Source organism: Bos javanicus, chromosome 27 (assembly GCF_032452875.1).
Source record: "Bos javanicus breed banteng chromosome 27, ARS-OSU_banteng_1.0, whole genome shotgun sequence".
NCBI classification, from domain to species: Eukaryota; Metazoa; Chordata; class Mammalia; order Artiodactyla; family Bovidae; genus Bos; species Bos javanicus.
Genome location: NC_083894.1, coordinates 43,225,802 through 43,238,902, shown reverse-complemented (window position 1 = coordinate 43,238,902; position 13,101 = coordinate 43,225,802).

Sequence of the window (13,101 nt, the reverse complement as noted above, 5' to 3'; positions counted from 1 at the left end):
GCTTCCTCCCAAAGCTCTGGGGCACCCTTGCTGCTGAGAAGACAAAGGTAAGTGAGTGAATGGTCCTTACACACCTGGATGCTGTGCAGGTCGGGATGCTTAAACAAGGTCCCGAGAGCCCCTGCCTGGGAGCACGGGCTTCTCCTGGAGGGACGGGGCTGACAGCTGCACTCAGGAAAGAGGACAAGCCAGGAAGAGGCAGGAGATACAGCACTGTTCCTGTTGTTCAATCTGGGGTTTTTCCTGGGTAAAAGTCAAGATTCTCCAAACCATTCCCAAACCCAAATCAGAAAGGGGAAGCAGAGACGCTGCCCAGAGGAGAGACGGTGGAAGGACGGAGGAGCCACACTGAGAGTGAGGTCTTCAGGAAGACGCTACAAGCTGAAGCAGGCACTTTCAACAGCAAGCTGAAGATGGAATCATCTGGAACTCTGCAAGGACAACTTCTATCCTTAGAATGGTAAAAACGCAGTTTTGGAGGACTCGGTGTCTACGTCTAGACTTTTCAGAGACTGATGATGCTCTGGTAATGATACCAGGCCTCTAAGTGCATGCTTACATCGAACAACAGGAAGCTTCGCTAGCTCTCCATCCTTAGTGGGGTTTAGCGACTCATTATAAAGTCCTGAGTCAGGGAGAGGTCAAGAGAACTGTGTGCACAATTTGAAGGCCAATGGACAGATGGAGATGACAGACAAGTATAAGCAAGCAACGCTGATTACAGAATGGGGTCTTATCAGAAGTTAACACTGCCTGCTTGGGCTACAAGTTATGTAGACTTTGTGGAAAGCAGTTCTTGACCAAACCATATACAGACTGCAATGGAATTTTATCTGCATCACTATCCAAAGATAAGACCCTCTACTCAAATTTATGACAACATTGTTATCTATACTCTACAGCTCCTTTCAGGCCAACACGCGTCAGCAGGGCAGATATGCTGGGTTATTTGCACGAGGGTGGCCACCTCTTGGTTCCTTAGAGCTCACTTCCGGCTGTGGTATGGACTCTGGCCCAGGTGGGAAGTAAAACCTATAGACTTAGCATCAGAAGCAGGAATTTCTACCTCATTGTGCTGATTTACACTACTAAAACTTAGCTAAGAACATACATTATTATTATAAATGTTACAAATTTTCTTCTGGAGAACTTATATTAAACCTAATTTTTACATAATTCGTTTATCCATTTGCTGGTTTTCACTTGAAAGAATCACATAGTATTGCTGTTTGTCTTTCTTGGGTATAACCGAGCCTGTTTTGTCTACCTATTTCATATGTTAAGCACATATGAAACTGCTGAGTGTTGTTTGGGAGGTTTCAAAGAGCTCCAGTTGGATAGTCCTTTATGTCTCAGCACAGAAAGAATTCAGCCACAGGCAAAGTAATAGACAAAAAGTGATTTATTAGAAATGGATGCTTGTGAGGCTTACAAGCAGGCAGGTGAGGAGGTGCCATGCCACAAGAACTTACTGGGCTTCAGTTTCTTAGTCAAAGAAAAAGTGGGGAGGGGAGAAAACCTTCTTTGTCTTTCTTGAGATGACGTCTTCCATCATCACTTCCTCCTCCATGATGGGCAGGGAGTTTTCTTGTCCCTAAAGAATTGAGCTAGATTCACACCCTATTGTCCCTCATGTGTGCAGACAGCATGCCCTGGGGATCACTGAGCTCACTGGACGGGATGCAGGTCTCACACCACCACTGTTTTATTGTCCTGGGGCATGTCCCAGGCTTCTGCTGCTTGGTTTTGTGGTTCAGCAAACCAGCTTTCTTGAGTGATCATTAACTGACATGGGTGTCCTGTAGTTTTTCTACTTACAGTCTTCTAGTGGGATTAACTATTTACTCACATGCTTTGTCCCTTTACTCTGTCCCTATCACACACACACACACACACACACACACAGACTCAGACACCTATATACTCATTGTACCATGGCAGGACTAAAATAAGACATTTAGAGATCTATCTACAGCAGAAAGTTTTTAAAACCACATCCTTTCTGGGCACTTGCTTATCTAACAATCTACTTTCCTTTTAGGTTACATTGCATGGTTTCTTTCCCTTAATCCTTCAACGTGTATATTGGATGGTTTCTTTCCCTTAATCCTTCAACGTGTATATTGGATGGTTTCTTTCCGTCAATCCTTCAACGTGTATATCATTTCGGATCCGCTAGCTTTGCTATAACTTTTATGCTTAATATATCCAAGAGAAGAGTTCATTATCTGACACAATAATATTTCTCCACTTCTTGCTTTAGTACATCTAGTTTAACTGGCAGGATACTTTATAAACACGAACTATGCAGGAAGAATGAAGGACTCCAAAAAGCTTGTCAAAACATATACATTCTCAAAATCAGATTTATAGAAAAGCCGCAATACCTGCAGGGTCTTAGCAACTACAGAGCCAACAACTTGGATTTCTTCCAAGATTCTGTTTGAAAGACTTCATTTAAAAACTCTAACTGCTATGATTAGAAATGTGGAAGGAGAGATTCCTCATTTTCATCTTTAAATTCCATATCATTCTCAAAGCACCTGCCTCATCCAGTGTAACACAGAAAAAAATCTGTGAATCCTGATATCCAGATGACTTTCCAGGGAAGCTAAGGGCTCAGAGAATTTATTTTCAATATTTCAGAGAACTAAATAAAAATTGCTAATTTTTTTTTTTTCCAAACTGAGAATGACACACTGATGAAAGTGCCATGTCTACAGCACATTAAACTAAGGTAGGTATGCACATTCCCTTGTGGTCATTAGAAATTCTGGTTGCTGTTTTATGCATCTGTAGATTTAATATCAAGAGGAGAAAAATGAACTTTTACTTTATAACAGGTTTTTGCTCCATAAGGCCATTTCTCAGCATACCATGTCCATTCAGAAATACATAATTCATGACGTCTTCACTGATAGAAAACTTGGAAAATGATGAATCCCTGCAGATCTGGTCATTTAGTCTCACATTGAAATTCCTTTAATGATACACATTTGAAATGATTTCCAGGAGTTGGTTTGCTCCCCAACAACACCACATATATTCTTAAGATAATATATTAATATCTCTCTTTTCTATCCCTGCATAAACAGGCTGGAAATTGATATTCTCCAACTGTAACTACCCATCAATAAAAACACATTCACTTCTTGAAAATTCAAAAAAAAAAAAAAGATGAACAATATATGAATCAATATGCTAGCTATTTCACCCCATGCTACTGGACTCTGACTCACTACTTTTACCTTCTGTCTGTATTAATAATCTATTCAATTCAAACCACAACACAGAGTCTCTTATGTTTTATTTCCTTATTATCTCTAATCAGTACCTTGGCTGAAACATGTTATTTCTGACCTTCTTTCCAACAACTCCATCACAAACTTTACATAAAATTTTGCTCCTCAGTATCATAAATACCTTTTACTAATCTACTTGAGGTACCCAGTTTTTTTCTCTCTAGGATTGATGATATTTCACTCACTCCTGTCCGACCTTTGTGACCCCATAGACTATAGACCGCCAGGCTCCTCTGTCCATGGGATTTTCTAGGCAAGAACACTGGAATGGGTTGCCATGCCCTCCTCCAGGGGATCTCCCCAACCCAGGAATCGAACCAGAGTCTCCTGCTTTGCAGGCGGGTTCTTTACCAGCTGAGCTACCAGGGAATCCCTAATATTTCTCCACTCTTAAAAGAAATCACACCACAAGTAACTTCTTATTTGTAGGACCCAAGTTTCCCCTCAGAAGTTATAAGTCCTTCATTTTTGTGCCAATTTTCTGACCCTGTCTATACATGCCCTTATAACCATACACACAGCAGCAGCTGACAAAACAGGATTCTGCAAAGTGTGAAGAATCCTAAAATAATAAGAACGACACTACCCCAAACACCTTGCTCCCACTGAAACATCTGAGACACCAGCACGAAAAAAAATCTGCCTCTAAAGTTAGAATATGTTGTCAAGAGAAAGGTGTTCTTTCACAGGGATGTGGGGGGAAAAAAAGGCAATAGATAAATCTCAGAACCTGGGAGCAGACAAAATGGAACTGTAACCACATCAGAAAGGCTGTGATTTTATGTAAAAGTTTTCAAATGGCTTTTAAAGGAGAAAGCCAGACCTTAGATGTGAGTGAAACATCTAGACACAAAGCCAAGTGTCACATACATGCAGATGCTAAACCACAGCCGTCTGGTAAGAGCAGTCAGTCAGCTCCTCGGAGGGTAGGAGAAAGGCATTGACACAGTTGGAGCTTATAACCCTAGAACCAGGGTGTCCAGGGCTGACTTAGCAGATTTACACACAGCACAGATCCTGAAACTGGTTTCATGAGGAATTAAGGAAAACTAGTAAACGACCCCTCAAAAATCTATATATGTGCTAAGTCTCTTCAGGCGTGTCTGACTCTCTGCGACCGCATGGACTGTGGTCCACCAGGCTCCTCTGTCCATGGAATTCTCCAGGCGTTGCCAGGGCCTTCCTGCAGGGGATCTTCCTGACCTAGGGAGTGAGCCCACATCTCCTTTGTCTCCTGCACTGGCAGGCGGGTTCTTTACCATTAGCACCACCTGGAAAGCCCAGGAAAACTGGTAACGTCCTCTCAAAAGTCTACATGGAGGAATGGAAATGTGCGAGAAACAGAGGTTAGATAGTGAGTAACCACTAGCCATAAGCATTTAGTTGGGTAGTTCTTTAACTACTACTACATCTGTTGCTGCTGCTGCTGCTGCTGCTGCTGCTAAGTCGCTTCAGTCGTGTCCGACTCTGTGCGACCCTGTAGACGGCAGCCCACCAGGCTCCCCCGTCCCTGGGATTCTCCAGGCAAGAACACTGGAGTGGGTTGCCATTTCCTTCTCCAAACTACTACTACTGGTCTCTGGAAACCCAAATATGACCAGCGGGAAGAAGGGAGATGACTCCAAGGGTTTTGCGATGGCTCTTTTTTTAAGTGTAGTTCATTTGGGCTTCCCAGGTAGCTCAGTGGTAAAGAATCTGCCTGCTACTGCAGGAAACTTAAGAGACAAGGGTTTGATCCCTGGGTTGGGAAGATCCCCTGGAGGAGGGCATGGCAACCCACTCCAATATTCTTGCCTGGAGAATCCCATGGACAGAGGAGCCTGGTGGGCTGCAGTCCATGGGGGTCACAAACAGCAGCACACAACTGATCAACTGAGCACACCCCCACACACAGTTCATTTATAGTGTTGTGTGAGTTTCAGGCATGCAGCAAGGTGATATATATGCATATATATTCTTTTTCTGATTCCTTTATCTTAGAGGTTATTTTAAAATGTTGAGTATAGTTTGCCATGCTATATAGCAGGTCCCCGTTGGTTATCTATATGTATCACCCGCACATTGGTACTTGTCACCTACAAGGATCAAATTATGAGCCACGGTAGCTGCTGAGCTTCAGCACCCCTGGAAGTAGTGCAGGGTAGAGATCAGGAATGAGGCACTCACTCTGTGCTCTGGGAAAAACTGGACGAACAGGTCTTCAGATAGATGTTTTCAGGTGATAATTTCATGAGCCCCATTCTTGTATCTCCTCAATCTAGAAAAGCACTGAAATCCTTGATGGTGACATCTGCTCCTCGTGATTGGCAGAAACCTTCTGCAAAAAATATGGGTTTGACTGCACATACCTCCCGTCCCCTTCATCAAAACCACACATACACTGACCTTCCCCATTCCTCTTTGGAGCAGTTTCTCAGAGCTATCTGAAATGCCATCTCCTGAGCTATAGTCCTCACATCTTGCCTCAAATAAAACTTAACTCACAACGTCTATTAATCCCAAACTCCTAATTTGCAGCAGCTTTTGTACCCAGGCCATTATTAACACGCAACCATCAAACTCTGAAAATATTCTGTAGACAAAGCAGCCTTTACGGCATCACCACGGTGGCAGTTTTGGGAAGAGCTTTGGGGATGTTGTCATGGATGTTCCCACCAAATACCCTTCCCTCCCACCCACCAACGTCTTAAATTTCTTCAATACTTTTATGCTCAGGTCAGTCTTACCCACCACAGAATAAAATTAAAATCCTTCTCCAAAATTTTGTTCCCTTAATTCCTGCTTTTTCTTAAAGAGTTAAACTTTTCATCAATTCATATAAGTCCAGCTTCCTTTTAACACTAAGAGTCTTCCTGACTCCAATCAAGAGCACTCAGGCAGCTCCAAATCATGGTGTTTCCTTGCATTTCTTTTCCCTTTGACTGTGGTTATCCAGTACCTCGAAGGTCGTTACACCCTACGCACTCTCCCCCCAGTACAACTTCTGATTCAAACTGCTCCCATCAGGAAACCCCTCTTTCATCCTTTTCCATCGTCCTCAGGGAAATAGCCTGACCTATTCTGCTCCATTATTCACACATGGCTGCCGAAATAATTTTCCCCAACATTTTCCATTTCATCCCTGTAATCAAAAATTACAGAGGTGATTTCTCTGGTTGAAACTGGCAAATGGAATACATGTGTTTATCTCCACTACTTCCTGAAACCCCATGAAAATTGCAGTACAGACATTTGAAAAATGTAACCAGCAAGGACGATAAAAACTAGGAGGAAAAAATAGGAGACCCCACTGGGCAGCGGAAGAAGGAGCAGCGTCTGAATTAACAGAGTACTGGATATAACAGAAGTTCCTAAGGGTTGTTGGAGACAGAGGCCAGTCAAAGCCCCAGAGGGCCTGCATCAAATTAACCACCCAGAAGAAAAAGCACAGATGGGTGAATGAACTGAAACGAAGAAGACTGTCTTAGTCTATTTGGCCAGTTATAACTAAAATACCATAGAATGGATGCTTTAAACAGATATTTATCCCAATTTCTGGACACTGGGAAGTCCAGGAACAGCAGGCGTCTGGTGAGGACCCACATGTGACAAGGTGAATAGATGAGCAGTCAAACTAAACAAGCGGATCCACACAGGAGGCTCACCAAGTGCGCATCCTCAGCAGTTTTAATACATGTTTTAGTCCACTGGAGCAGAACACAATAATGTCTCCTACACTAACACTGCGAATTCCCTGGTAGCTCCGCTGGTAAAGAATCTGCCTGCAGTGCAGGAGACCTGGATTCGATCCCTGGGTTGGGAAGAGCCCCTGGAGAAGGAAATGGCAATCCACTGCAGTGTTGTTGCCTGGAGAATCCCCTGGACAGAGGAGCCTGGTGGGCTACAGCCCGTAGGGTGGCAAGAGTCAGTGACTTAGTGACTGAACCACAACCATCACCACCGCACTAACACTTCGGTACAAAGGTGAAGAAACGCAAGCCTGTTTCTAGATGTGCCTTGCTCAAGGCCCACTGTCTAATCATTGACAGAACATGGGTCTCAGCTCCAAACCCAGGGCTCTGAAACAACTGTGGAGTTATCAACTGCCAGCTGTACCATGAGAACATATATTCAAACGAGAATGTCATCCTGGCATTGAACCGGAGATTAGAGGATAAGAATGAATGAGTGCTTTTCCTGGAGCAGCTATAGGAGATGCTCTTTTAAAGGACTGACTTCAGGTCTAGAGTTTAGAATAGCATTTAATCTGCTTACTTTAGCAAGAAAGGCTACCAGGACTCTGATGCGGTTTAATATGTGGGAAGAAATCATTTGCTTTATCTCCTGAGCTAAAATAGCTCCCAGCATCAATGCTTGTCAACCCCCTACCACAACCGCCACTGCGTTCCCATCCACTTCCGGATCCTTCTAGTTCTCAGGTGAAGCAAATTTCCTTCCTTAATATAACTCTGATCTATGAGTCATTCTCTTATGAACTGTCTAGTATGAATCTGCTGGCCAAAGATTCATTGTATCTTCATGAATTCAGGGAACCGAATGAATGCCTTATTCTGTAAACCTGAGTAACAGACAGCTGAACCAAATAGCAACTTCAAATATGCCCTGAAATAAAGAAAAGTCTCCCATGCTATCCTTCTCGAAAGACTACTGCATCAGCCTGTGCTTTTGGATCAGGACCAGTCTCCTCTCTCACCAGTTCCCAAGAAACCTCCTCTGAAGGGCCAGACCCAGTCACTTCCTGAGCAAATCTTGCTTATGCTACTGTTTCCATAATTTTGCTAAAGTTATCCTACAATTCTTTCAAGGCTAAGCTCAAATTCCTTTTGTTCAAGTAGCAGAGTCTGCTAATTCTGATGCCTTATTTATAGAGCCTCCTTCCAGAGTTGGAGGCCTGGGATCTAAATCTCAGCTCTGCCACTAACCAATTTGGACAAGTCACTTCCACTCTCTGAGCTCAGTTTCCTCATCTATAAAATGGGAACAACCCAATGGGGGTGGTATAGATAGATGAGATAATGAATGTGAAAGTCCTCAGCAAGACACATCACTAATAAATACTTTTTCCTACAGCTAGAAGCACCATGTGTCAAAATAGAGTGATAAAAATCCCATAGAAATTGGAAGCCTAGGTTCCAGAACAGGTACTGTTTATTAATACTAAGTAAAGGATTCAAGATAAGCAATTCAACTTTTCTGAACTCCATTTGTATCACCTAAAAAATCCATGTAACAAATCTTTTTTGTGAGCCTTCTATGAGCCAGGACAAGTGTTCTAGAGTCTTGGGAGATGTTAACAATCAAAACAGGAAGCAGTCACTGTTCTTGTGTTAGGGGAAGCACACTGATTGGAACCGCCCACCCTGGCCAGGCACCATAGTAACCATTTGCATGAGTTGTTTTATGACAGGAGAGCCTGATAAGGAACACGGAACTAATAAGCCACCACCAACTGGAAGTGTTCAGGAAAGGTCGAAAGGAGACACCGCGTGTCCATCCACTTCCCAGAATCCCTCTCGCTAGCATCCATCTTGGCTGAGCGATGCATGTGCCACCAGGAAAGACTCTGAATTAGAATGATTGGCCAAAGACCACCTAGAAACTAATCCCATCACCATAAACTCCAAGACTGCGAGCCATGCAGCAGAGCAGTTCTCCTGGGCTCCCTTACCTCCTGCTCTCCACCCGGGTGCCCTTTCCCAATAAAATCTCTTGCTTTGTCAGCACATGTGTCTCCTTGGACAATTCATTTCCGAGTGTTAGACAAGAGCCCAGTTTCGGGCCCTGGAAAGGGTCCCCCTTCTTGCAAGTCTTGTAGGATGGAAATGACTATAAAACCTACCTCACAGCATTAATGTGAAGTTAAGAGAGATGCTTAAAGGGGAAAGTGCTTTTAAATAAGGTTGTGTCCCACTGGTGCTGTTGTTGCCTACTCTCATAGAATCATGGGTTGGGGCGGCGAGTACATAAGCTTTCATCAAGCAATCTTATTCTAGCAATGAGGAAACAGTGACATTCATAATCACACAGCCATAGAGTTGATGCAAAAAATCCAACCTCTCAGGGCTTAAAGAAGACACACCTGGTCTTCCTATGTGATACTGCATGGCCACGGTATCCATTGGAGGACGGTGAACCATGGCCAGTTGGAGGGTCTCTTAAGTATAATACTGTTCTACAATTAGACTGGTTCTGTAAGGAACAAGGGAAATGAGTAGAAGTAGCATATGTGTTGCCCCTTTTCTCTCTGCGGAATATGCCAGACTTGTGTCCTAAGGGTATAGATTTGGGCGTGAAACCTTCAGCTCCCTCCTGTCCTCTTACTTTGCCCCCATACCGGGGACTCCAAACTGAGATTCAAACTGCCCACGTGGAGGTCCAAACAACTCCTGTCTCAGTACGACCTCAGACTACTCTGGTTTCAGTAGAAACTCAGACCATCGAAGTAAGAGATGAGATGGAGGACAGGAGACAAAGAGAAGAGGAAAAACAGGTCTCTCCAATCTATCCCTGGGATCATATGCGCAGAGCAGCCGGAGAGACTGAGGAACGGCCACACAAGCTGTTGCCTCTTTATGAAACACCCACTGGGAGAAATAATCAGTCCATGAGAGTTAATAAGCCTTTCTCTTATCAAGAAATACAAAGAATCAAGGAGGATCTGGGAGACTATTTACAGGACCCAGAAAAATATATCAGAGCTTTTAAAGGTGTTACTCTTCTTTATGACCTCACTTGGAAGGATGTGATGTATATCTTGGGACAAACGCTGACTCCTGAGTCAAAGACTCGAGTTCTGGGAAAAGCGGTTGCTTATGGAAATGAGTGGCCTGGTAATGAATCAGTAGGGAAGAGGGAGAACGAGATAGCGGCCCTCCCCACTGGGAATCAGGCGGTCCCAACTATAGAACCAGACTGGGACTACAACACAGCTAAAGGAAGATGGGATCAGAGTCATTTTGTTAGATGTATTCTTGAGGGACTTAGGCAGGCGCGTTCTAAGCCTTTAAACTATGGCAAATTGGCAGACATAGAACAGGAGAAGGAAGCTCCTGGTAAATTCCTAGATGGACTGAGAGAAGGCCTTCGCAGATTCACTGAGATTGATCCCGAAAGTGAAGAGGGAAAAGTGATCTTAAAGGATAGATTTCTCACTCAGTCGGCTCCAGATATCCGCCGTAAGCTATTAAAACAGGCGTATGGACCAAATCAGTCTTTAGATACTCTGTTACAACTGGCTCAGACAGTCTATTATGGTAGGGAATATGAGGAAAAGAAAGAAAGGCAAAAAAAGACAAAGGAAAAGGCAGAAGCCTTCACCATGGCTATGAAAAAACGTTCTTAAACAGCCTGAGAAAAATGCCCAGAGGGACCCAGGTGAAAAGGGATGGGCTTGCTATTACTGTGGAAAGGAGGGGCACCTCAAGCGGGATTGCCCTCAGGCATCTAAGCCGCCCCCGGCTCCATGCCAGGTCTGCAAAGGACAACACTGGAAGAGAGACTGTCCCCAGAGGACTCTCAAGACAATCAGGACTGTGCCCGGGGGTCCCCACACAAGCTCCCATCCTAATAACACCTGAGGAACCCCAGGTATTAATAATTGTGGGGGGCCAATCAGTCGATTTCCTTTTAGATACTGGGGCAACTTATTCGGTGCTTACTGAAGCCCCTGGCCCACTTTCTTCCCGATCCTCTTCTGTAATGGGACTGTCCGGACAAGCCAAAAGGTATTATTTCAGTTATTCTTTATCTTGCAACTGTGATTCTGTGCTGTTTTCACACGAGTTTCTGATTGTGCCAGAATCTCCCTCACCCCTTTTGGGAAGGGATATACTGAGCAAGGTCCATGCCTCTGCTTTCATGAATATGGAGCCCTTCCTTTCTCTCCCTTTAGTTGAAAGGGAGTATGGGCTGATGGAAAGCCCTAGAGTACGGGCTGATGGAAAATCTGTGGGTCGAGCACAGAATGCTATTCCTGTAGTTGTCAAGCTCAAAGACCCACACATATTTCCACATAAGAAGCAGTATCCATTGAAACCTGAAGTTAAGGAAGGGTTAAAACCCATCATCGAAAATTTAAAGGAGCAGGGACTATTAATTCCCTGTAACAGTCCGTGCAACACTCCTCTTTTGGGTATAAAGAAATCGAATGGTAAATGGAGACTAGTTCAAGATTTACAAATAATAAATGAGGCTGTAGTTCCTTTACACCCCGTGGTGCCTAATCCTTATACTCTATTGTCTGAAATTCCTGAACGGGCCAAATATTTTTCAGTAATTGATTTAAAGGATGTCTTCTATTCAGTGCCTTTGGCGGAAGAAAGTTAATTTCTCTTTGCCTTTGAAGACCCTACACAGCCAGCTTCTCAGTTAACCTGGACAGTTTTGCCCCAGGGATTTCGTGACAGTCCTCACTTATTTGGACAAAGTTTGTCACAGGATCTACAAAACTTTAATAGCTCTGAAGCGGTGGTGTTATAATATGTAGATGATATTTTGCTCTGTGCTGAGACAGAGGAAGCTTGTTCGCGAGCCTCAGAAGATTTCTTAAACTTTCTGGCAGGCTGTGGTTACAAGGCATCAAGAGAAGAGGCTCAGCTTTGTCAACAATCAGATATCTGGGCCTAATCATACCAGAAGGGACTAGGGCCATAAGCCCTGAGAGAATTAAACCTATACTAAATCATCCCCTACCTATGACTTTAAGAGAATTGAGAGGATTTTGGGGAATCACAGGTTACTATCGAATTTGGATTCCGGGTTATGGGGAACTTGCCTGGCCTTTATATAAACTTATAGCTGAAACTCAGCAGGCCCAAACCGACAAACTGGTTTGGTCTCCAGAAACTCAAAAGGCTTTTAAGGTTCTTCAGACTGCTCTCCTGCAAGCTCCAGCTCTGAGCTTGCCCACAGGGTCAGAATTTAATTTGTTTGTCACTGAAAGAAAAGGTGTGGCATTGGGAGTTTTGACACAACCCCGAGGGCCTCACCAGCAACCTATTGCTTATCTAAGCAGAGAATTAGATGTAGTTTCACGTGGGTGGCCCCACTGCCTAAAAGTAATTGGGGCAGCAGCTTTATTAGCACCTGAAGCTTTAAAAATAATTAATGGACGAAACCCTACTGTACTGACTTCTCATGATGTGAGTGGAATCTTAAATTCTAAGGTTAATATTTGGATGACAGACAGTAGGCTTCTTAAGTATCAGTCATTGTTGTTAGAAGGACCAGAAACTAAGCTTAAAGTTTGTGGAAATTTAAATCCTGCCACTTTCCTTCCTGAGAAGGAAAATGAAACACCTGATCACGATTGTTCTCAATTCCTAACTTTAAACTATGCAGCTCGGGAGGATCTAAAGGATACCCCATTAGACAATCCTGACATGGAAATATTTACAGATGGCAGTTCTTTTGTTCAGGATGGAAAGCGTAAAGCAGGTTACACCGTAGTGACTGCTGAACAGGTTTTGGAAGCAAAATCTCTCCCCCAGGGAACCAGTGCTCAGTTAGCGGAGCTTGTGGCCCTGACCCGAGCTCTAGAGTTAAGCAAAGGGCAGCGGATGGGCCTGATAATCTATGTGAGTCTACTTCTGCTGACTCCAAAAATCCTGAGTCTGCCGTTGGATCCTCAAGACAATGTCTTCCTGTCCTGGGCTCACACATTCCACAATCGGTCTAACTGCTGGGTCTGCAGAGCGTTCCCCTCTTCATCAGTGGAAGGCTTCCCGTGGTGGATATCCCCACTTCAAGGAAAAGACTTTCTCCAAGTCTGTGAATACCTTCAACAACAATCACATGCAAT